Here is a 23,768-nt window from a genome sequence, read left to right as displayed (position 1 = left end):
TTCTTTTGCTCAAGGTTAGTACTCTACCATTTGAGCCACAGCACCACTTCCAGTTTTTTCTGAGGAAATTGAACCCAGGGCTTCATGCATGCAAGGCAAGCACTCTACCATTAAGCCACGTTCCCAGCCACTTTTTTTTTAAAGTTTGCTTTGCATAGCCCACTTTTTCCTGGTATTTTCCATGCTAGGCTATTTGACTTAGTACTCAAATGTATTGTGTGTGGTCTGTTGTCTGTCAGTTTGCACTTTAAAAGGAAGAGGGCAGGAAATGATGACACAGGCCTCAGAGTGCCTGGAAATGTCTTGTGGCAGTTCTGCTGGCCGAGGTGTGGAGGAAGTGCAATCAGCTGACCCAGCCCTCACCACGGGGCCTGAAGGCTTCCGTTTCTGCTGAGCTCATTCTTCTGCCAGACACCATGCTGGGCCCTGGGGTTGCAGCCATGAACCCTGAAAATGATTCTAGGTATTCTAGAAACCTGGTGACCCCAGGTGACCTCTGCACGACACATCAGGCTCTAAGTACAGCCCTTTCTTTTCTCTGTATGAGGATACCTGGGGAGTATTGAGTGGCTCCAGCTGAGGGCCAATGGGAACTTACAGTTCTGCCTTCTTGCCATTGGCCTGTGTTGAGACCCGTGCTCGCTTCTGATTGGCTGACTCCATGCTGCAAAAGTGAAAGTAGGGGCAAGGCGCGTTCTAATTAAGCAGCAGGTTACACTGAGAGTGAATCGCTTTTAAAATTCATCCGCCTCAACCATATTATTTTGTGGCAATACTTTCTTAGGTACTTAACACTGCCTTCAACCCATGATGGCAAGCAGGCACAGGGCTGTCAGTACCCTCAGGCCCGGTTTAGCCTGTGCCCACTTTGTGCAGGAAATACATCTCCAAACCACAAGAGGGCAGCCCGGGCACTGAAGCTTAGGGTGGGAGATGCTGTTCTTTAGCTTGGGCTAATAAAGGTGAAGGCTGATGTGAAAGTGTGTCTTGCTTAAGGAAGTCCTTCTGCCTCTAGCCAGTTTCATCCATTCAAAGAGGATGCACTTGGAAATAGAAAGTTCTGAGGCAAGCTCTTTAATGCGAATATTTTCCCCTTGTCTTTGGAATATAAATACTGGCTCTCCCCCAGTTACCTTTTCTGCCATCTTTCTCCCTTCAGTGTTGTGTGTGTGTGTGTGTGTGTGTGTGTGTGTAAAAATACTGTACAGAGGGGTTACAATTACATGGGCAAGATAATGAGCACATTTCTTATCAAGCATTGTAGCCTCCTCCTTTGTTTCCCCTTCCCATCCTTCCCATCCTTCCCCCACCCCCCCACCCAAACCTCTCCCCCCCACTCCCCGCACCAAAGTTGTAATTTTTCAATTTCGATATAAGGACTTGTACATCTCATTGTTGCAATGGGTCCACCTGTATCCCTATTTAAATAATTTGTTTTTCCCCTTCCCCTCCACAAATTATACCAACATCAAATACAGTGAAAGCAAGGGTTATACTGTTGGGGAGGGACATACAAAGCAACAAAGTAATAATCTTATAAATGTGTTAGAAACAATCGCATGAAAGAAAAAAAAACAATTGAATACATATCTTAGGGTTCATTTCCCTAACATCACATTATCTGATCTTTTCTGCTTGACTCAGACATATACTAGTTATTGCAAATAAGGGAAACCATGGGACCTATGTTCCTTTGGGCCTGGCTTACTTCACTTAATATAATTTTTTCCAAGTCTTCCCATTTCCTAACAAATGAGGCAATGCCATTCTTTCTGATGGAGGCATAGAATTCCATTGTGTATATATACCACATGTTCTTGATCCATTCATCTACTGAGGGGCATCTGGGTTGGTTCCATATCTTACCTATAGTAAATAATGCTGCAATAAACATAGTCGTGCTGGTAGCTTTAGTGTGGTCTTGTTTGTGAACATTTGGGTAAATGCCCAAAAGTGGGATTGCTGGGTCATAGGGGAGCTCTATGTGGAGTCTTTTGAGGATCCCTTCAGTCTTATAAAGGAATCCTCTAGAGATGATAAATCTCACACATTTTTATTTTTATTTTTTTGGCCAGGGGCTTGAACTAGGGGCCTAGGTGCTGTCCCTGAGCTTCTTTGCTCAAGGCTAGCACTGTACCACTTGAGTAACAGCACCACTTCCAGCTTTTTTCTGTGTATGTGGTGCTGAGGAGTCGAACTGTACCACTAAACCACATTCCCAGCCCAAATCTCACACATTTTAAGTGAAGACTTTGAACACCTGTATAACATATGGAACCACTGCCCCAATCAAGATACTGGAATTTCAAGGCAGGAACTGGTGGCTCATACCTGTAATCCTGCCTACTCAGGAGGCTGAGATCTGAGGATCCAGGTTCAAAGCCAAACAGACAGAAAAGTCTATAAGACTCATCTCCAATTCATCAAAAAGCTGGAAAGAGAGGTGTGGTTCAAATGGTAGAGTACCAGTCTTAAACAAAAAAGCCAATTGTGTGCATGAGGCCCTGAGTTTAAGTCCCAGCACATCGGTCTCCCCCTACTACTGAACATTTTCACCTTTCTAAAAAGTTCTATCATGCTTCTTGGCAGACAGTCTCCTTGAATCTTTAAAATAATGTACACACACACACACACACACGCACACACACACACACACACACACACACACACACACACACACACACACTATGGACTTTTCTAGGATGCTGTTGAAAGCCCCAGGGAGATTCAGGGAAATCATACCCAGCTCCATTCCCAGATAATTAGACAGGTTTTACCTTTGTGGCTATGATTGTTGTTTTAATTTGGTTCATATTACTGAGGGAGAGGACTATATCATTACTTGCACAATCATTAATTTCTCATTTGTACTTTCAGGTTTATTTCTGTTTTAATTAGCATTTATTACACTTAAGGACTAGATTAATTAACTCAAAAAATAATTCCCTAAAAGAAATCAGTAGTATTATCCAGATATGTGTATATATGTGTGTGTGTGTGTGTGTGTGTGTGTGTATATATATATATGTACATATATATACATATATGTAGAGAGAGAGAGTGAGAAAGAGAGAGAGAAGAGAGAGAGAGAGAGACAGACAAATAGACAGAGACTCTAGCTGGCCTGTAGTACAGGCTGGCCTTGAATTCACAGTGCTCCTGCTGCTTTAGTCTCCCAAGTGTTGGAATTATAGTCGTATGCCACTACTCTTGGCTCTATATTTAGAATGAGGAAATATAAGGAAACTAAACAGTTACATATGGTACTGTTAGGTTAAAAAGAAGGGCTGAGGTAAATTTCCTGATGTGAATGGTGGAATAGTGTTTCATTAAAAAATGCATTTGGGGCTGGGAAGGTGGCTCAGTGGTAGAGTGCTTGCCTTGCATGCTCGAGGCCCTGGGCTCAATTCCTCAGCACCACATAAGCAAAAAGAAAAAAGCCGGAAATGGTGCTGTGGCTCATGTGGTAGAGTGCTAGCCTTGAGCTGAAGAGCTGAGGGACAGTGCCCAGGCCCAGAGTTCAGGCCCCACAACCGGACCTCCCCCCAAAAAAATAAAAAAAAAAATGCATTTGGGCTCATATTTGTAATCCTAACTACTCAGGAGGCTGAGATTAAGGATTATGATTCAAAGCCAGTTTGGGAAAGAAAATCCTTGAGACTTTTATCTCCAATTAACTACCAAAACAAGTTAGAAATGGAGTTATAGCTCAAGTGGTAGATCACTAGCTTTGGGGGGGGGGGAGGGAAGCTCAAGAACAGCTCCCAGGCCCTGAGGTCAAGTCCCAGAATTGGCCCACGTGCACTCACACACACACACACACAAACAGAATTTTGTGTGGCTCACCCATGTAATCCTAGCTACTCAAGTGACTGAGATCTGAGGATCACAGTTCAAAATCTCCCTAGGCAGGAAAGTCCATGAGACTCTTACCCCCAATTAACCAGCAAAAAACAGGAAGTAGAGCTGTGGTACAAGTGGTAGAGCACTAGCCTTGAGCAAAAATGCTGAGGGATAGCGCCGAATCTTGAGTTTAAGCCCCAAGACTGGCACCAAAAAAAAAAAAAAATTAAAAAGAGAAAAGGAGGGCTGGGAATGTGGCTTAGTGGTAGCGTGCTTGTCTAGGAAGCCTGGGTTCCATTCCTCAGTACCACATAAGCAGAAAAAGCTGGAAGTGGCACTGTCAATCAAGTGGTAGAGCGCTAGCCTTGAGCACAGAGAAGCTCAGGGACAGAGCCCAGGCCTTGAGTTCAAAGCCCAAGACTGGCAAAGAGAGAGAGAGATGTGGGGTGGAGGGAGTGGAAGGGGGGAGGGGGAGAGAAGAAATGCATTCTCTGATTGATCAAAGGAGCTCCCAGATTGAAAAGCCCTGTGCTTGTTTGTCTTCTGCGCTCAGTGCCCTTGGGCATCGTCACCCAAGGCCATGGCTGAACACCAGGAGCATTTCAGTTCTGCATCCCTGGCAGGCATCTCTGTGTCTGTGACCCTAGAACCCCTCTGTCTTCTCCTGACAGGTTGTCATGCCCTGAGCCTGCTCTGCAGTGGGGTCAAAGTGCTCCTTTTAGCCTGGGATTTTTGGAATGCCCCTTTCCTGGTTAAATTTTCCAGTGCTTCCTGTGCAATCTGGTGTGAGCTCCACTTCCTGGCCGGCTCCTTGCTCAGTCTGCCTCTGTCCAGCTCAGCACCGTTCTCTTGCATCCGATGTCCTTGCATCCAGGAACTGCCCCTTCCTTCTGTCTGGAAAATGTCCTCTTCTTCTCCCTCATCCCTGGCTCCAGGGCAGAGTCACTGTCCTGTAAGACTTGGCTCACATCTGCCTTGATCAGTCCAGACAGACTTGGAGGTCCATTTCCCAGGTGTCATTGCTCCTTGTGTGCAATGTACACGGTCACCGTGTTTTGTATGGTCTTGTTCTAACTCTGTCCCACTAATCTGGGCCTTCTAGAGAGCAGTGACTTTGTCATTTCAACATGGTTTTTCCAGCCTACCTCAGTCCCTGAGCTCACAGTCCAACCAAAAGTCCCTTGAGAGCAGCAAATGCATCCATTGTATTCACAAGTCTTATTCTGGCACCTAGCATAGAGCCTGGCCTGCAGTAGGTGTTCAATTAATATTTGTGAAAAACATGAAAAGTGGATTTTTATTTTCAAGACTCCGTTTGATGTTATGAGTTTCTTTGAGGCCAGGTCTCACTCCATAGTCCAGACTTACCTTGAACTCATGATCTTCCACCTCCACCTTCCTAGTACATGTATGCTAGCATACTTGAGTAATGGTGATGTGCTTAAGTGTCCCAAATATGATGCTTTAGCCTACAGGTTGCACACTGAAGCCACAGCCACATTTTGTATTATGGCTTCTAGGTTTGTCCTCCTAGCTCCTATCACCACACTACTCCTTTAATTGTGCTTTTAGCCTGCTTTGCAAGTTTGTCCTGAGGCATAAGGCTGGGGAATCTAGGAAGTAGGTTTGCTTTGGCTGTCATAACAACATACTAGAGACTGGGGGCTTTGACACTAGATATGTATTTTTCTGAAACTTGTGCAAGCTTCAAATCCCATATTAAGGTGACAGCCGGTTTTCAGGTTCCTGTATTCCTAACTACTCAGGCTGAGATCCGAAGATCTTGGTTCTAAGCTAGCCCAGGCAGAAAAAGTCTAAGATTTTATTTCCAATTAGGTAACAAAAAGCTAAGCTGAAGGCACTACTCGAGTGGTGAAGCACCAGCCAAGCAAGCAAGCAGGGCAAGTATGAAGCCCTGAGTTTAAACTTTGGTACCAGGGATGGGGGTGGGGGACTGTGAGCAGGGCTGATTCTTTCTGGCGTCTCTTTTTGGCCTGTAGATGGCTATCTTGTTACCCTGTCTACGCGTGGACACCCATGGTCAGTGTCCTAATACACTCTTCTTATAAGGACGGCAGCCATATTGCATTAGGGCTGCCCCAGTGACCTCAGTTAACCTTAACCACCTCTTTGAAGACTCAGTCTGTAAACAGGGTCACCTCTGAGATGGGGAGGGTTGTCGCTTGTGCATTTGTGGGGGACAGAAGCAGGCAATGTTGGTCCCAGAGTAGGCAGGCCCTTGTCCTCTTAGCTTCTGTGGTTGCCTGCTTGTGTCTGACTCCAGTTTTATATGTAATGCCACAATCCCAGGGAGCCAAGAACCGTGGGCGAGCAGTGTATTCCCCATGGTCACATCTGGCTGGTTATAACACCTCCACCTCCATTCTGTTCACTGATCTTCAGAGCATAACATTTTTCTTCTGTTGTTGTTTTGTTTGGGGCCAGTACTGGAACTTGAACTCAGGGCCTGTGCATTGTCCCTTAGCATTTTCACTCAAGGCTGGCGCTCTGCTACTTGAGCCGGCTCTCCCCTTCTGACTTTCTGTTGCTTCACGGGAGGTGCTCCCACAGACTTTCTTGCCCAAGCAGGCCTCAAACTGTAGACCTTAGATCTTAGCCTCCTGAGCAGCAGGGATTGCAGGCCTGAGCCACCAGTGCCTTAGTTCTTCAGGAACTAATGTTTCAAAATGCCAGGTAGAACTGGGGTGCATTTCAGTGTATTCTGTTCACTCCCCAAATTGACCTGTGGGCTACAGACTCCTTTGCCAAGGTTCTGAGGAGAACAGAGATAAAAGCTGTGTAATGCTCTTGGTCCCACCTCCATTTGCCATAGGCAAACAGTTGGGTCTTTTATTGCTCTTCAAATGGGCATTCACGATACAGGGCGGACTCAGAGAAGCCAGGCAAAGCCAGGTTTCTGGGGGTCAAAGTTCCTTTGAGCACTGTATGTTAATCAAAAGCTCAAGCTTAGTTAACTTGGCCATTGCGTTGGGGAGAACTTTGGAACAAATGATTACTTAGTAGGATCCTAACTCAGTAGTCTCTTACCTAATAAGGTAGGTCATGAACTTGCATGGTGGGGATATGAAGGGACTCTCAGCCTAGTTTGATTCATTCTTGGTAAAGTTATACTACAGTAAAACCAGCTGTTGAGAAGCTAGCTAGTTAAAAGCTCTGGAGTTGAGCAGTTAAAGACATCTTATTTGTATCTGGGCAGAAAGGCCAGCTGTGACGGGTACAATCGCAACTGAGAATACATAAAACCATGTTTAGCCTGGTGCAGGTGGCTCATGCCTATAATCCTAGCTACTCAGGAGGTGGAGAACTGAGGATCCAGGTTCAAAGCCAGCCCAGGCAGACAAATCCAAGAGACTTATCTCTAGTTAACCAGCAGAAAGCCAAAAGAGGGGAAATGGCTCAAGTGGTAGAGTGTTTTCTTTGACTGAAAAAGGCAAGTGAGGTCCAGAAACCTTGAATTCAAACCCCTATACTGACACACGCATGTGCGCGCACACACACACACACACACACACACACACACACCAGTGTTTGATGATTTACTCTTAAACACTACAGTGTAACATGCCCCTATTGAAAGAATTTCAAATGAATCTAGTAATCGTGACTTGCCCTTCGCTGAGCATTTATTGGTGCCAGGCTCCCAGAGTACAGTCCTTATGATGTCTCTTCGTAGCTGGATCATGTTGGGCTCATCTGATAGGGGAAACAAGAGGCTCAGAGAGGTTGTGTGCCCAGGATCATCCAGCGAGCAGGCCAGCAGAGCAGTTTGCCATTAGGGGAGCTGTGGGCACTTCCTGTGTGTTCCTCCTTCCCTGGCAGAGGAAGATTTTCTTGAACGCCATTTAGCTCATATGAATCTGAGGAGCCTTGCAAAACTGGGGGGCAGGGGAGGGAAGATGTGACCTCCTTCCTTCAATCGTGTTTGGGCCGGCGGGAAGTTCCTCCAGTGCCCGTCTTCTAGCTTTCCTTGTGATTCTATGCCAGCCCAGACTTACGCAGTAATAGCGAAACACCACGTTTCTCCCCTCTCCCCCGTCCAGTCGGTGGCTTTTAATGACTGACTTGGGGTCACTATGTTATCGTTTCCATTTCACAGCTCGGGTACCGAAAGAATTAAGACAGCTTGCACCAGGTCCCCCAGCAGCAGTCCGCGGGTCCTTGGCTCCTTGAGGAGGTCTGGTAAGTCAGGGGGCTTTAGCTTCACTGCGGCAAAAATGAACAAGAATATAGGGATGGTGGGCTGGGAAGGTGGCTCAGTGGTAGAGTGCTTGCCTTGCATGCAGGAGGCCCTGGGTTCCATTCCTCAGCACCACATAAACAGAAAAAGCCGGAAGTGGCGCTATGGCTCAAGTGGTAGAGCGCTTGCCTTGAGCTGAAGAGCTAAGGGACAGCGCCCAGGCCCAGAGTTCAGGCCCACGACCGACAAAAAAAAAGAATATAGGGATGGTGAAGACGGCCTGGAGACAACCAAAAGCTAATCTCTCTTCCCTTAAAAAATTTAAAAAAAATATAAAACATCTGTTATTTTTGTGTTTGCTGAATGCAAACTCTAACAATTAAGAATTAAAGAGCACCGGTGCTCCGTGGCTCACGCCTGTAATCCTAGCTACTCAGGAGGTTGAGATCTGAGGATCATGGCTCAAAGCCAGCTCTGGCAGGAAAGTCCATGAGACTGTTATCTTCAATTAACCACCAGAAAACTGGAAGTGGCGCTGTGGCTCAAGTGGTAGAGGGCTAGCCTTGAACTGAAGAGCACAAGGACAGCACTCAGGCTCAGAGTCTAAATCCCATTACTACTACTACTACTACTACTACTACTACTACTACTACTAACTACTACTACTACTACTAAAGAGCTCTAAATTTCTGGGTGGTGTAGTAGAGCACACCCATAATCCTAGCAACTAAAGCAGAGGATGCAGAGTTTGGAGCCAGGGCTAAGCTACATCAGCGTATCCATGCCTACAAGTAAAATAAAAACAAATAAGTAGGATTAAAAAAATTAATTGAGCTCTGGTGGCTCACATTTGTAATCCTAGCTCCTCAGGAGGCTGAGTTCTGAGGACCATGGTTCAAAGCCTGCCTAAACATGGGGCTGGGAAAGTGGCTCGGTGGTAGAGCGCTTGCCTTGCATGCATGAGGCCCTGGGTTCAATTCCTCAGCACCACATAAACAGAAAAAGCCGGAAGAGGCGCTGTGGCTCAAGTGGTAGAGTGCTAGCCTTGAGCTGAAGAGCTGAGGGACAGCGCCCAGTCCCAGACCCAAAAAAACAAAACAAAACAAAAGCCTGCCTAAACAAGAAAGTATGTGAGACTCTTATCTCCAGTTAACCACCAAAAAAGCCGGAAGTGAAGTTGTGGCTCAAGTAGTAGACTGCTAGCCTTGAGCAAAAAAGCTCAGGATTGACACCCAGGTCCTGAGTTCAAGCCTCAGTAAGTGCGTGTGCGCACGCACGTGTGTGTGTGTGTGTGCACACACACACACACACACACACACACACGCACGCACACGCAGAGAGAGAGAAAAAAATAATTCTGCTGAAATGATTTGGTTTAAATTCTTTCTTTTTCCCCCCTGGCCTTGCGGCTTAAACTCTGGGCCTGGGTGCTGTTCCTCAGCTTTTTAGCTCAAGGCTAGCACTCACCACTTGAGCCACAGCACCACTTCTGGTTTCCTGAGTGGTTTATTGGAGATGAGTCTCATAGTCTTTCCTGCCCGGGCTGGCTCTGAACGGTCTGACTCCTAAGTAGCTAGGGTGTTAAACCCTTTTAACACTGACTTTCATGGCAATATCTAGTGTGAGTTTTTCCTGTAGAATTCACTGCATATGGTCATCAACCATAGAATGCAGCCCTCCACTTAACATGCCTGAAATTTGAACGCATCTTATGGAAACTTAGATTCAGAGAAACACAGCATTTCTCTGGTAATCAGCAAAGGGCCAACATTACACGTTCCCTATTGCCTGGTTTTCTGGTTTTCATAGAGTACAGTATGCATACTTAACTTTATCTGGTGGGAGGGCGTTAGAACATTTTTTTTTTATTGGTTTACATAGGTATACAAGGTGGGATACATTCATTGTGTTCCAGTTAATTCACTATATTCTGATTGATCTCACCCTTCAATCTCCTCACTGTCTCCCTTCCCCAAAACAATTTCAACAGATTTCCTGGATCTATTTTTGTAGTTACAAATGTGATCTATTTGGGCTGTATTCAGATGGGTTTGGATTTTTAAGGATAGAGAATGGGTCATCTCCTGAGTGAACTGAGAGGTACTCTGAGCTAAGTAAGGAAAGGATTTCAGTTACTAATATTACATGGAAAGCTAAGTTTCTATGAGGGCCTAGGAGCCGTGGTATAGACAGAGAGTGTTGGGCTCAAGGCATCTTGAAACTCTGGGGAGAGAGGCAGAGAGAATGAATGCCTTCAGCAGAGCCAGCATTTCTTGTAAAAATAAGGCCTTGGTCAGATTCTTAGTCAAACCTTTGAAATCTCTTAAAGCCATTGATCCAAGTTTGTTTGTTACTTTATTTTGCGGTTCAGACAGGCATCTTTCCTCTTCTGTCAATATGACTTATGAGAGCTGGGTTTCCAGTCCCAGATTGTAACAAACTTTTGAATTTTCTCCTCCAGTCTCTGTTCTGCTCTCCCTCTTCCGTCCACCCAGAAAGGTGATCAATTTGTCCCCAGCCACGTTTCCCTTTTTTTGCTTTCGTGTTGCACCAGTGGATGTTGATGGTTTACCCAGATTATTAGTAGTTCTCATCCAAAGACTGGATTTAAATGGAAGTGGGGGCTGGGAAGGTAGCTCAGTGGTAGAGCACTTGCCTTGCATGTGTAAGGCCCTGGGTTGGATTCCTCAGCACCACATAAGCAGAAAAAGCCAGAAGTGGCGCTGCCGCTCAAGTGGTACAGTGCTAGCCTTGAACTGAAGAGCTGAGGGACAGCACCCAGAGTTCAGGCTCCATGACCGACATACATACATACATACATACATAAATGGAAGTGGTTCTAGAACAGAGGCCAGCTGTTGACCCTGCACCTGCCTTGAACTGCTGTGAGATTCTTGGGCCTTGAGCTCAGGTCTCTGTGTTGACATTTCCTATTAAGAGCTCTGCTAAAGCAAACACTGGTGGCTCACACCTGGAATTCTAGCTACTCAGGAGGCTGAGATCTGAGGATAGCAGTTGGAAGTTAGCCTGGGCAGGAAAGAAAATCTGTGAGACTTTCATCTCCAATAAACAAGTCAGAAAAAGCCAGAAGTCTTGTGACTCAAGTGGTAAAGCACTAGCCTTGAGCACAAAGAGGCTCAGGGACAGTGCCCAGGCCCTGAGTTTAAGCCCCACAACCAGCCAAAAAAAAAGAGCACTACTGAGCTGGGACCCTTCAGCCAGTATGGGATTGACAAATTCAGCAATGTGTGAACACACATACACACAGACATTGCATATCAAACTTGTTACCTTCTCAGCCAGAAGTGAATTTGATGTGATCACGTCCTGCCTGCCTGCCTGCCCCCTTCCCTCTCTTCCCTTCTTTCCCTCTAGTGAGACTTGAACTCAAGGCTTCATGCTCTCAATCTTTTGCACATGGCTGACACAATACCAAATAAGCCATGCCCCCGCCTAGCTTTTTTATTGGTTATTTTGCAGATGGAGGCAAAATTTTCTTCCTGGGGTTGGCTTCATTCAAACAGTAATCCTTTGGATCTCAGCTTCTTGCGTAGCTAGGATTTCAGGCATGAACCATCAGCACTCAGCTAAAATAGTAAAACATTTTGAGTCCTAATTCAGAGTCCACTCATCAGAGTCTAGATTTCCATTTTGAGGAAGTTAATAAATTAGGAAATAGGTATTGGGGCTGGGAAGGTGGCTCAGTGGTAGAGCGCTTGCCTTGCATACCTGAGGCCCTGGGTTCGATTCCTCAGCACCACATAAGCAGAAAAGAAAAGCCGGAAGTGGGGCTGTGGCTCGAGCGGTAGAGTGCTAGCCTTGAGCTGAAGAGCTGAGGGACAGAGCTCAGGCCCAGAGTTCAGGCCCCACGACCGGACCCCCAAAAAAAAAAATTGAAAAAAAAAAAAAAAGGAAATAGGTATTATTTATTTAACCTCCAAGTTGAAAATGCAAAATGCATTTGAAGAGGAGGAACAGTGACTTGATTAGACATTATTTCTTTGGTAAGGGCTCTTGGAGTTTCTGAAGAGTCCAGTTGATGAAGGCACAAATTTCTCAGAAACAGAATTTTCCTAAATTCCCTAAAAATCAGTTGAGAGGAAGGAAGGAAGAGGGTTTTTTTTTGTTGTTGTTGTTTGTTTTTTGTTTTGTCAGTCATGGGCTTTGAACTCTGGGCCTGGGCGCTATCCCTCAGCTCTTCAGTTCAAGGCTAGCGCTCTACCACAGAACCATTTCAGGTTTTCTGGTGGTTAATTGGAGATAAGAGTCTCATGGACTTTCCTGCCAGAGCTGGCTTTGAGCCGTGATCCTCAGATCTCAGCCTCCTGAGTAGCTAGGATTACAGGCATAAGCTACCAGTGTCTGGCTAGGAAGAGCTTTTGAGAAACGACCACCCCCATATTTCAGCTCAGTACGGCAGATGGAAGGGACACTCTTTGACAGTTGCATAACTCCTATGGCCTGATATGAAGGAAACTTGCCGAAGAACAAATATTCCCAAAGGTCAAACAACAGAGTTAAAACACTTTGTCTTTTGTTTTGTCATTTGCTAACAAGGACCTGTCACAAAATGACAGAGGTGGCTCAGCACAAACCTAGCAGAGTGGCTGCAAAACAACTTTTCTCCTTTCTCACTTGAGCAATGTCTTCCAGCCACCTATAGTCACTATTTACTGTATCATCATAATTATTGCTACTAAGAGATTTTAAAAGACCCATGATTCTGCAGGGAAATGGATGGAGCTAGAAGGAATCATGTTGAGCGAGGTAAGCCAAGAACGAAGAGACAAACGGTACATGGTCTCCCTCATAAGTGGATGCTAAATCCAAAAGGTTAGTGATACGACAAAACTAACAGGACTTAAGAAACAAAGAACTCCCGCTCATCTGGTTGAACCACTACTAAATATCCTCATGCTGCTGATCACAAATATGGTATATAACATGTGAACACTGTTATATATTACAGACTGTGGTAGACAATTTGCTCCAGGGAAGTTAGAATGAACTTGTGACTTTGAAATTATGTAATCATTTAATCACAATCAAAAAAAAAAAAAAAAAAAAAGAACCTCGGGGAAGGGAGGGAGGGAGGGGATGGTAGGGGGAAAACAATGGAGGGGGTAACAATGTTCAAGAGGAAGTGTACTCATAACCTCACTCATGTAACTGTGACCCTCTGTATAGTAGCTTTACAATAAAAAAAAAAAAAAAAAAAAAAAAGACCCATGATTCAACGCGATTCAAGTTCATCCACCTATCTAAATCCACCATATGCAAGATACTGAGGCAAGTGTGTGAGCACTACAAAGATGGCTTTCTTCTTTGCCTCAGCAGAAGTGCAGAGTGAAATGCTAGCCAGGGAATCAGTGGCCCAGGCCTATTATCCTAGCTACTCAGGAAGCTGAAATCTGAAGATCAAGATTCAAATCCAGCCTGAGACCATGAAATTCTTATTTCCAAGTAATCAGCAAAAAGCTAGATGTGCAAGTGGCTCAAGTATAGAGCACCAGCCTTGAGTGAAAAAGCTAAACAAGGATCCAAGGCCCTGATTGCAAGACCCAATACTTGTACATGTGCGTGCACACACACACACACACACACAACTTACAAACAGCCCAAATTATTTTATTTACAAATGTTTCATAGACCCAACAATTCCTTTGGCTATCTTTGGCTCATTGATCATATTTTGTCTACCAAACAAGATAACCCATTTTCAAGTGAAAAGGTAGGAAGTTAGAAGTGAGCCAGGATTCAAACCAATAACATGGTGGACAAGTGATGTCTGCCTACAAAGGAGGTCTGTCTGTCTCCTACAAGGAAGAGGCTGGCTTCCAGCCCACACAAAGAAAGGGAACGCTGTGGGACTCTACCTACTAATGCATGTGTCCTTTGGCAGCATAATAGGTCAGTAGCGGTTTAAGGTTCTGAGCCTAAAATTGGTGTCTAATGACATCCTCAAATCTTAGGCACATTTCTTGGGTGACATTCAAATGTCAGCGCTGACGAATCCAAGATGAAAGGTCTTCATGCCAGTCATTAGACCGGCATCCAAGCTGTGCAGAGATGGAAGCTCATGCAATGCTATGCATTGCCTAAAACAAGTTGCTACTAGATGCATCCATTGCAGCCGAGCCAAGAGCAGACAAATACAAAGTGACGTTCACTTCAGCCATGTGCACTGGTATCTACTGTTGTTAGATGTCAAGAAGTAATAGTGGGCCTGGGAAGGTGGCCCAGTGGTAGAGTGCTTGCCTTGCATGCATGAGGCCCTGAGTTCGATTCCTCAGCACCACATAAGCAGAAAAAGCTGGAAGTGGTACTGTTGCTCAAGTGGTAGAGTGCTAGCCTTGAGCTGAAGAGCTGAGGGACAGCGCCCAGGCACAGAGTTAAGATCCCATGACTGACAAAAAAAAAAAAAAAAGAGGCAATAGTAACAGTGCAACCATACTGATTTCATGAGGATTGATAAAAATCAGCCACAGGCCTGGGGATGTGGCTCAATGGTAGAGTGCTTGCCTAGCATGTATTGAAGTCCTGTGTTCGATTCCACAATACCACATAAACAGAAAAAGCCAGAAGTGGTTATGTGGCTCAAGTGGTAGAGTGCTAGCCTTGAGCAAAAGAAGCCTAGGGATAGTGCCCAGGCCCTGAGTTCAAGCCCAAGACTAGCAAAAAAGAAAAAAGAAAAAAGGCAGATGTGGTGGCAGCATATGCCTTTAATTTCCACTACGTTTGGAGGCAGAGATCAGGAGGATTATAATTTGAGGCCAGCACGAGGATCTAGTCCCTCACCTTAAAAAAAAAACAAAACAAAACAAAAAAAAACCCGAGCCCTTAATTCAACGAACACGCCTAGGCAGAATACCAGTAACTCAAGCCTATAATCCTAGCTGCTCAAGAGGCTGAGATCTGAGGACTGAGGTCCAAAGCCAGACAGGGCAAACCAATCTAAGAGACTCTTATTCTCACTTAACCATGTTTAGAATCATAAAATGATGGCATTAGAAGAAACCAAGCCAGGCCCAAGAGAATTTCTTTACTTGTGTTATCTCTTTCACTTGGCTAGCTTCATTTTATCTCTACTTCTTTAAAGAAGATAGTAGGCTGGGCACCAGTGGCTCACCCCTGTAATTCAGGCTGAGATCTGAGGATTGCGTTTGAAAGCCAGCATGGGCAGGAAAGTCTGTGAGACTCTTGTCTCCAATTAACCACCAGAAAAACAGAAATGGTGCTGTGGCTCAAAGTGGTAGAGCACTTGCCTTGAGCTGAAGAGCTCAGGGACAGCACCCAGACTCAGAGTTCAAGACCCACAGCCAACCAAAAAAAAAAAAGGAAGAAGAAGAGGAAGAGGAAGAAGAAGAAGAAAGAAAAGAGAGAAGAAAGTAGAAAGAAGAAGAATTAGAGTGGGCATCTGTGGCCCACACCTGTAACCTTCACTCCTTGGGAGGCTGGGATTGGGAGGGTCACAGTTTGAGCTGGTCTAGGCAGAAACATGTCATGTGAGTGCTATGTGTGTGTGTGCCTGTTATCCTAAGCTATGTGGGAGACTGAGACTGGGAGGATGGCCGTTTGAGGCCAGCCTGGGAAGACAGTTCATGAGATCCCTGGACTCCTATTCAACTCACACTAGGTGGCAATGCCTGGGTGCCATGTGGGAGGCTGAGAAGGGGAGGACAGCTGCTTTAGATAGAGGTTGGCTAGGACTGAAAACTCCGTGAGGCCCTGTCTCCAAGGAGTGAAGCTGGATGCGGTAGTGTGCACCTGTCATCCCAGCAAATTCTCCTCCTCCTCCTCCTCCTCCTCCTCCTCCTCCTCCTCCTCCTCCTCCTCCTCCTCCTCCTCCTCCTCCTCCTCTTCCTCCTCTTCCTCCTCTTCCTCCTCTTCCTCTTCCTCCTCTTCCTCCTCCTCTTCTTCTTTCTGGTGTGTTGGTACTGGGATTTGAACTTAGGGCCTGGGTGCCATCCCTTCGCCTTTTCACTTCCATAGTTCTACTACTGTATTTTTTTTTTTTCTGGTAAATTGGAGATAAGAGTCTCTTGAGGACTTTCCTATCTGGGTTGATCCTCAGATCTCAGCCTCCTGTGTAGCTAGGATCTTGGGACTGAACCACCAGTACCCACCTCCAAGTTGAATTTCTTTTAATACTTCTTTCACTTTTGTTTCTAATGCCCATTGGCCAATATCCAGAGCACCGGGCTTCCCTTTTCTTCTTTTTCCTGTTATCTAGGTCAGTATCAAGTCTCAGTTTCTAAAATGTACCTTATTTTAACTGTCTAATAGGCACTCCAATTTGGGTATTTATTTCCCTCTGTTGTGTCCTTTTTCCCCTTCCTCTTTCTCCCCTAGGCTAATTTTCAAAACCCTTTGTGTACACAACTGCTGCGATCATAATCCAGTGTGCCTCACCTCTAATAAAAACTCACATTTACAATAAACAGAAATGTTAAATCTTCCTTTTGTTGAGGAAATCTTTCCCTGGGGAAGGTCTAGAACCTTCCCTCCCTGGCCTGCATTCCATTGGAAGAGGGCATGCGGGGAAGCCCTTCCCTCAGTAGCTGCAAGCAAATTCATGCTTAGATCTACAGAGCTTGTGCCTAGTGGAGGCCTCTCTGAGCTTCCATACTAGGTTCTTACCCTTGTCTGTTTGCTAGAATGCCTAAGTGTTCCCAGTGGCTGGGGTCAAGGTTGTGTGAAAAAGCCACCTGGGGGCTGGGAAGGTGGCTCAGTGGTAGAGCGCTTGCCTTGAGCTGAAGAGCTGAGGGACAGAGCCCAGGCCCAGAGTTCAGTTCAGGCCCCACGACCAGACACGCGCCCCCCCCCCCCCCAAAAAAAAACGAAAAAGCCACCTGGGCTGTCTACCACTTTTGCTTCAATTGGCACAGATTCATCGGGAGAAATATCCATCTCATTCCCTAGAATGGGTCTAGAAGCCAGGCTCCCACGACTCATATCTGTGATCCTCACATCTGTAATTAGGAGGCTGAGATCTGAAGATGAAAGTTCAAAGCTGGCCTGGGCAGGAAAGTCCTGGCGCTTCTTATCTCTAATTAACCACCAAAAAAGCCAGAAGCAAAGTAGTGGCTCAAGTGGTAGAACACCAGCCTTGTATGAAAAAAGCTAAGAGATAGTGTCCGGTCCCTCAGTTCACTGGTGTGTGTGTGTGTGTGTGTGTGTGTGTGTGTGTGTGTGTGTGTGTGTGCGTGTGTGTGTGTGCGTGTGTGTGTGCGTGTGTGTGTGTGCGCGTGTGTGTGTGTGTGTGTGTGTGTGCGCGCGCGCGTACCCCTAACTCATCACCAGGGTCCCCGCACCTTCCAACTAATAGCAGTACCCCATGCCTCCTGGTTTCATCTAAGGACTCTGTGATAATGTGGTGTAGGCCTGCCAGGGGAAACTTGAGAGTCAGCACTGGGTTCCAATCATGCCGCCTACCAGTGTTAGCTTCATTTGGCTTCTTTGGGTCTGATTTCCTCAATCCAATGAGGAAATAGGAATTATATCTGTTACATAGGCTTCTGGGGGAAATTGCATACATCAAAAATCTAGCCTTGTGTCTGGTATACAGTGGGTGCTTTATATGTGTTGGTATTTGTGTTTTAGTGTGTCTGAAGGGCCTGGTTTGGTTCAGTGTTGATCCAACTTTTGGGACTCTGGACATCTTAATAAGCACATAAAATGCAGGATACCCAATTAGATATAAACTTTATATAAAATAATTTGTTGGTAAAATGAGTCTCAAATGTTGCATGGACCACACTATACTAAAGTATCGTTTTTAGTTGCTAAATGTGGCAACCCTATTTTTATGTTCTTAGAAATTATTGAGGAGCGAAGCATGCTTCTAGTTTGGTTCGATTTGGTTTGATTTTTGTCTGAGACAGGCTCTTACTACAGAACTGAAGGTCCTCTTGCCTCAACTTCCTGAGTGCTGGGATTACAGGGGTATTACACCATACCTGGCCTAACTATGTACTTGTTTATGTATTTTAGTTTATTGCTATTTACTGCTTTAGAGCTTAAAGAAATTAAAGTTATTTTAAGTTCTTTTAGAATAAGAACTTTATGTTAACATAAATAGCATATTTAATGAAAAATAACTATATTTCAAAAAGTAGCTAATTGCTAGGCACTGGTGGCTCACGCTTGTAATCCTAGCTACTTAGGAGGCTGAGATCTGAGGATCACGGTTCAAAGCCAGCCTGAGGCCAAATGAGACTCTTATCTCCAATAATCCACTAGAAAACCAGAAGTGATGAGGTAGAGTGCTAGCCTTGAGCTGAAGAGCTGAGGGACAGCGCCCAGGCCCAGAGTTCAAGCCCCATGACCGACCAAGAAAAAAAAGTAGATATTGACTGTATTTAGTGATGAGTTTGAGAAGTCTTCTGTATTTATTTCTTTCTGCTTCAGACTATTGAGGTACATTATTTTCATTGAAGTATTTAGAGGAAATTCAGCCTCACCAAGTTATATGTTTGGAAAAGAGAAAGATATTTTTAATATCCCTTTGAGATTATTGTAAGCATGCTTTTTTTCATTTTTGGAGCTTGCTAGGCATTCACTCTATCACTTGAGCCATACCTTCAATCCTCCTTTTATCCTCATTAATTTTTATTTTTTGAGATAGTGTCTTGCTTTTTTGTCTGGGCCAGCCTGGACTGTGATCTGCCTATTTATACTTCCTACATAGCTGAAATGGCAGGTATACACCAACATGCAAATATTGGTTGAGTTGGAGCCTCACTAATTTTTTACCTGCACTGGCCTCCAACCATGATCTTTTCTTTCTGTCTCCAGAATAGTTGAAATTACACGCCAAACTCCACAACGGGTAGTTTCGTAAAGATCCATTGCTGTATGCAACTTCTCACCATATCAATGAATATTCCATGCTCTGTTCCATTAGAGTCCTCAGCCTGTCTTGTACTTTGAATGGGTCTTTCCAACATAAATGGTTCTGTAATGCTGGTCATTTGGAAAGCATCAGTTCACTGAGTCGTAAAAGATCTTCCAAATATTGACACATTTCATGATATAATATAATGTTAGAATTTGTTATCATTGCAATTGATCTGATCAGTGAAGCCTTTAATTATTGGGAATTATGAAGTCATGGAGGTAGATTCAATATCTTTATGTTTTTGTTTTTTGCCAGTCCTGGGGCTTGAACTCAGGGCAAGAGCACCATCCCTAATGCTTCTTTTTGCTCAAGGCTAGTATCCTACCACTTGAGCCACTGGAGGTAGATTCAAGTTCCCCCCCCAATTTTAACTTGATGATAACTGTCAGTGGCGTTCTTTAACAGACATGTCTTTCATTTTCTAGAAAATGGCTGCCAAATGTCTAAAGCTGAATAGCTATAGTTGGTTGGTTGTTTTTTTTTTTTTTTTTGGGGGGGGGTCCGGTCATGGGGCCTGAACTCTGGGCCTGGGCGCTGTCCCTCGCTCTTCACCTCAAGGCTAGCGCTCTACCACTTGAGCCACAGCGCCACTTCCGGCTTTTTTCTTTTTGCTTATGTGGTGCTGAGGAATCGAACCCAGGGCCTCATGCATGCAAGGCAAGCACTCTACCACTGAGCCACCTTCCCAGCCCATGGTTGGTTGTTTTTTAACATACAATTGTCATTCTAAGATGAAAGTGACCGCCAGTCCACTGCAACTCAGCCATGCTTGAGGCCTTCTGTGAACCTGCTTGGTTCACAGAAGAAATACTCTGTCATACTTCCTCTATACTTAAGAATCAAGATTTAGCTGGGTGCTAGTGGCTCCTGCCTGTATTCCTAGCTACTCAGGAGGCTGAGATGTAAGGATCAAAGTTCACAGCCAGCCCAAGCAGGAAAGTCCTGGAGACTCTTATCTCCAGTTAAACACCAAAGTGCCCAAAGTGGAGATAAGGCTCAAGTGGTAAAGCACTAGTCTTGAACAAGGCACAAGGCCCTGAGATTAAGCCCTAGTACCAGCACACACACGCGCGCACACACACACACACACACACACACACACACACACACACACACACAATCAAGAGCTTAAAAAAATGTTAGTTAGGGTCTGGGAACGTGGCTTAGTGGTAGAGTGCTTGCCTAGCATGCTTTGAAGCCCTGGGTTCAACTTCTCAGTACCACATAAACAAAAAACCAGAAGTGGTGCTGTGGCTCAAATGGTAGAGTGCTAGCCTTGAGCAAAGGAAGCTCAGGGACAGTGCCCAGGCCCTGAGTTTAATCCCCAGAATAGGAAAAAAAAAAAAGTTACTGTTAATGTTTTATCAAAGGCATTTTAAAGAAAAACTGGCTTTTTAAAACAACATCAACAAAAGCCCTTTGCCCAAAGATGAGAACTGCCACGTCTTCTGGTTTGTAGTGCCATCCTGTCTTCCAAAATCACCCTTCCCGTTTTTACCACCATGCAAATGTCATGAGCAAAGAGGCAAATGTAGGACTAAGAACCTGGTTGGTGCCCAGGGCTCGGAGAACTGCTGCTTCAGTAGAGGTCCAGGGAAAGACAGCGCTGGGCGGGGCTCCTTCCTCCACCAGTCTGGGCCTTGCCTCTCCTGGGCAACTTGGGAACATACTTCCTTGAGGGAGAGCTGGGTCCTGAGCAGTTTCCAAGGCTACAGTCCTGGGGTTGAGTGATCTGTGGCAGTTTCAAGGGCTTTGGGAACTTCTAGGAGACTACAGCACAAAATCTCTACCTCTTTCTTCTAATCTTTAGCATCCCAAGGAGTTCAAAACCTCTTTCAGACCTGGGCGCTGGTGGCTCACACCTGTAAGCCTAGCTAGTAAGAAGGCCGAGATCTGAGGATCACGATTCAAAGCCAACCTGGGCAGGAAAGTCTCTGAGACTCTTTTTTTTGTTGTTGTTGTTGTTTTAGGTCCAGTCATGGGGCCTGAACTCTGGGCCTGGGGGCTGTCCCTCAGCTCTTCAGCTCAAGGTTAGTGCTCTACCACTTGAGCCACAGCACCACTTCCGACTTTTTTCTGTTTGTTTATGTGGTGCTGAGGAATCAAACCCAGGGCCTCAGGCCTGCAAGGCAAGCGATCTACCACTGAGCCACCTTCCCAGCCCAAGTCTCTGAGACTCTTATCACCAATTAACCACCAGAAAACTGAAAGTGGCGCTGTGGCTTAAGTGGTAAAGCCCTAGCCTTGAGCTGAAGAGCTGAGGTACAGTGCCCAGGCCCAGCACCCATGACCCCTCCCCCTCCCCCCCCCCCCCCAAAAAAAAAGCCATTTCAGAATCTGAAACCCTTCTGCAGTCAGGTCTATACTTACCACAGAAATACCCAGGACAGCACTAGGCTGACAGATTCATTCCCTCTCCCTCTCCTCCTCCTCTTCCTCTGTCTCTCCTCTCTTCCTCTCTCCCTCTCTCCCTCTCTCTCGATTGCATTTGCTCATTGGTTGGCAAGCTACCACTTGAGCCAGGCATCCAACCCAAAAGGGTTGGTTCTTCCATTACTTTCTTTATTCCCCCTTAATGACAGATGCTTTGAATAGGCACAGGGTGGTAGAGCAGCGATCTCCCCAGGTTAATTACTCTGCCAAGTTGAGCTCTATAGCCAGCCATTTCAAGATTCTACCTGCACATTGGCAACCTAGTGACAATAAATAAATAAAAACAGCGTGGCATGGCATGGCATGGCTGGAGGTGGAAAGTGTTACCACTAAACACTGTGTAGAAGGCATAGTCCTTTCTCAGGGACACAGAATTACCTCCGAACAGCTTGAACTGTGCCATTTGGATATAGCAGCATACAGGTGCAGAGCAGAGCACAGCTACAGGACTCAAAGTCAAATATCTCGTTTGTGACCCCAGGAAATGATGACCAAGAAAGGCTTACCCAGCCAAGCACGGTGGCTCACGCCTACATTCCCAGCTGCTCAGGAGGCTGAGATCTGAGGATCAGGGTTCAAAGCCAGCCTGGGCAGAAAAGTACATTAGTCTCTTATCTCCAATTACTACTCAGAAAAATCTGGAAGTGGTGCTGTGGCTCAAATGTTAGAGCATTAGCCTTGAGCACAAAGTGGGTCAGGGACAGTGCCCAGGCCCTGAGTTTAGGAAGGAAGGAAGGAAGGAAGGAAGGGAAGGAGGGAGGGAGGGAGAGAGGGAGGAGGGAGGCAGGCTTACCTGAAGTGAGGAAATTACACTATTAGATTGGGTTTGGAGGTCAACTGAGAACCCCAATAATAGCCATCCATGAATGGTACTGGTGGCCATTGGGATGGGAAGAAAAGGTGGAGGGAAGACACCCTGCGGAAGGACAGGGAAACCAGTGAAGGACAGCAGAGCCAAATGGGTTCTGAACAGAGGGACTGGAAATAGAGGAGGGGATCTGGACAGGCTGAAGAATGCTCACAGAGTGAGGAAGTTATGGCATGCCCCAGAGAGGAGAGTTAGACTGAGGCAGAGCGCAAGGATCCCAGTGCAGCCTTCTGGTGCGCGCAGCTGGTGCAGCAGAGCAGCCCCTCTCCGGTGTTCTCACCTGTGATTGCACTTACGTGACCACCCCCCCCCCCCCATCAAGTATATGGGAATTGTAGGCACTTGTACATGAGGCTTGGTTTTCAAGGCATTTGATGGCTGTCTCATTGGCTGCCTTGTCTTCACAGGGAGAGAGGGAGGAGGGAGGAAAAGGAGGAGATAGGGAGGGAGAGAAAAAGACAAAATGACATCAAACTTCCCAACTATAGCCTTTGCTTATATGGGAATTTTCTGCATTGTAGCACTCTTTTGCATTTAGATATTATGTCCTTGGATTTTATTTATCAAAATTTAAATATAGCCAAGCACCCATGGCCTATGCCTGTAATACTAACTACTCAGGAGGCTGAGACCTGAGAACTGGGGTTCAAAGCCAGCCTGGGCAGGAAAGTCCATGAGACTCTTATCTCCAAGTAATTACCAAAAAGCCAAAAGTGGTGCTATGGCTCAATCAGTAGAGCACTAAGCTTGAGCCAAAAAGTTCAGGGACAGCACCCAGGCCCTGAGTTCAAGCCCCAGGTCCGGCACACATACACACACAAATCGTAATATATTCTTGCACATAAGGCCCTAGACTTCGTGTCCAGAGGTTCATACACAAAAGCCTCATTTGGGGTGAGGAGTCAGCCAGTGCCTTGATGGGTCACAGGGGCATCCTGGCACCAGCATCCATGCCAGTCCTCCAGTGGTGGCTTTGTGCCCCTGGGCCAGTTGTTGAGTCTTTCTATCTTTGGATAATAATATGATTTGTCGAAACCCCTGCTCTAAACTGTTGGTAATGTCCCATAAAAGACCAGAAGATACAGAACTAAAAGTCTTCATCCTCCTCCACTGCTCCATTCTGTCCTGCAGGGAAAAGAGGGGGAGAGAGAAAACCTGGAAAGGAAGGGGAAGGAGAGGCCATAAGGTCTGGGTAAGGTTGTTAACTAAAGGTGCTAAAGAGCAATTGGGAGCAGGTGGTGTAAGCCCTGAGCAGGAGAAGGCAGCCTGGCCTTGCCCTGCCCTTTGGCCACACCCCAGAGAAGGCAGATAAAAAGTCATTTGTGTTACCCACCCAAAACAGATCTCTTCACCTTACCTCAGAGCAGCTTACGTGCCGGGCACTAAGTAGAAGCTGCTAGAAGAAATGGAAACCGGATGGGACCCCTATCCCTGAGGTATGGTGTGGGACACAGAGGCAACAGCCCTTTAAGTCCTGATTTTCAGGCATAAAGAACTGCTCTGTGGGGCTGGGAAGGTGGCTCAGT

General features: G+C 45.8%; 1 protein-coding gene across 4 annotated transcripts in view; it reads left to right on the top strand.

Moving 5' to 3' along the window:
- The window catches only part of Rbm47 (RNA binding motif protein 47), a 134,459-nt gene that overhangs the window by 50,455 nt on the left and 60,236 nt on the right, over positions 1-23,768 (top strand). For 3 of the 4 annotated variants that reach the window (XM_042678033.1, XM_042678037.1, XM_042678031.1), the window contains one exon: positions 7,961-8,043. The exons of the other annotated variant lie outside the window; for it this stretch is intronic. The gene's annotated coding sequence lies outside the window, so the exon portion shown is untranslated. The remainder of the gene's footprint in view (positions 1-7,960; positions 8,044-23,768) is intronic. 4 annotated transcript variants of the gene reach the window in all.

The sequence above is a fragment of the Dipodomys spectabilis genome, unplaced genomic scaffold (genome assembly GCF_019054845.1).
Source record: "Dipodomys spectabilis isolate Male_0828 unplaced genomic scaffold, ASM1905484v1 ptg000043l, whole genome shotgun sequence".
NCBI classification, from domain to species: Eukaryota; Metazoa; Chordata; class Mammalia; order Rodentia; family Heteromyidae; genus Dipodomys; species Dipodomys spectabilis.
This window is presented reverse-complemented; position numbering and strand designations above follow the sequence as displayed.